Source organism: Otolemur garnettii, unplaced genomic scaffold (genome assembly GCF_000181295.1).
Source record: "Otolemur garnettii isolate 467f Iridium unplaced genomic scaffold, OtoGar3 scaffold00016, whole genome shotgun sequence".
In the NCBI taxonomy this organism is placed as follows: domain Eukaryota; kingdom Metazoa; phylum Chordata; class Mammalia; order Primates; family Galagidae; genus Otolemur; species Otolemur garnettii.
Window position 1 is genome coordinate 13,904,910 of NW_003852411.1, and position 1,983 is coordinate 13,906,892.

Here is a 1,983-nt window from a genome sequence, read left to right on the forward strand (position 1 = left end):
AAAAAAAAAAAAAAAAAGATCCATTCAGGATACAGCAGAGAATGAAACAGAATCAGAATACAGTAGAACCTTCATAATGGACCACCTTCCCTACATTGATCACCTCCTTAGGTTGACTCAAAGACCAGACATGTATCACTTGTATGTATCGGTAGTTGGTCTTGTTGACCACCTCCCTACGTGGACTGGTTTGTTGCAGTCCTTTGGGTGGTCAACTTTAGAGGTTCTGTTGTATTTAATATATATAAAACTGCCATGTTAGTGGATGTGAATTTCAGTGGATTAAATAGAACTGCATTTTTGGTTTTGGTGTGAAAGTAATTGTTTTCCTTTTTAAATCTACTTTAGTTTTTACACGTAAAGATCCTGATTAGTATCTTCTTTTGAATAGCATTTATTTGGTAGGGAAGCTCTTAAAACTTTGGTTTATGCCCACAATTTTTTTTTTTTTCTGGTTGCAGTTTTGGCTGGGGCCAGCTTCGAACCCACCACCCTCAGTATATGGGGCCGGTGCCCTAATCACTGAACCACAGGCGCTGCCCTGCCCACTGTTTTTGGCAGACATTTTGTTTGAAAACTTGGCATGAGCCTATAATCCCAGCTACTCAGGAGGCTGAGGCGGGACTTCAGTATAGCCTAAAAAAGAAAAAAATTACAGGCGTTCTGGCATCTTCTCTGGGCCTTCCTAAATTTCCTGTGATCTCTGCACGTGGTCAGGATCTTCACCTTTTGCCTAGGCTGGAGTGCATGGCCTCCACTGCAGCCTGGAAGGCTCCTATCTCAGCCTCTTGAGTAGTTAGGACTATAGCCATGATACCATACCTAGGTAATTTTTAAATGTTTTGTAGAGATGGGATCTGGCTATGTTGCTCAGGCTGTCTACAGGTAATCTTTTTTATATTCTTCTAAAAGCCCTTAGCTTTCACCTAAATCACTGGCTCTGATCTAGAGGACATCTAGAACATTCTTATCTTGAATGTATCCATAGTACTTGCCATAGGGGCTGGCATATGGTGGTTTCCTCAAATAACATAAACAATTATATTTAATAATCAGTAGAGTAATGGTAGTACTCAGGGAATTTTCAGCATTTCTGAAAGCCTACTAATGGTCTTATAATTACCTTAAATCAGCTGCTTTTGACATAAGCTAATGAAGTTGAGGATGGAAGCAAATTTCAGGATACTTGAGTCTTTCTAACTTTGTCATAGACATAGAATATTATTTCTAATTTAAAATGTTAAATATTTCTAAACCTCGTGTTCTAGGCTAGGAACACTAGTTTTTTTGTTTATTAGAAGCAGATCTCCATGTCTGAGATCTAAATGTCTGAGTAATAAAAGTGAAAAAAAAGAAATTATCGCAAGAATGCACATCGTTGGAAATGAGATGTGAGGGAGTGCTAGTAATAAAAGTTGTCTTTGATAGTAAAGTGATTGGGAACCATTAATGCCTAATGGTCCTAAATCGCTTCAGATTCCTTTGTGAATTTAAAAGTGTGTACCATCTTTCTGGGAGGAAATGCATGTATGTTCATAAAGATTTTTATATGTCATTTCAGGGGATTCGGGACTTCTTTGAAACTTACGCTGGATTTTTGTGTGGAAGTGGAAAATTGAGGGGTGATTTCCTCCACCCCCAGAGCCAGTATGTACACACAATTTAATAGTATCCTTTTCCTTTGCAAACAGCTTATGAAAGGCTTTCTAAAGCTTAACTATCACTGCTTCAGAAAGGTAATATCTTAATCATGATTAAGAGTATAGTCTCTGGGCTTGGCGCCTGTGGCTCAAGGGGCTAGGGTGCCAGCCACATACACGTAAGGTGGTGGGTTCGAATCCAGCCCAGGCCTGCCAAAACAATAATGATGGCTGCAACCAAAAAATAGCCAGGCCTTGTGGCGGGCGCCTGTGGTCCCAGCTACTTGGGAGGCTGAGGCAGGAGACTCGCTTGAGCCCAGGAGTTGGAGGTTGCTGTGAGCTG

At 40.4% G+C, this 1,983-nt stretch overlaps 1 protein-coding gene across 1 annotated transcript in view; it reads left to right on the forward strand.

The window, feature by feature from the left end:
• The first annotated feature begins 1,592 nt into the window (after nt 1-1,592).
• LOC100940908 (torsin-1A-interacting protein 2) overlaps nt 1,593-1,983 on the forward strand; it is a 24,042-nt gene continuing 23,651 nt past the window's right edge. The window contains exon 1 of the mRNA XM_023510795.1: nt 1,593-1,647. The gene's annotated coding sequence lies outside the window, so the exon portion shown is untranslated. The remainder of the gene's footprint in view (nt 1,648-1,983) is intronic.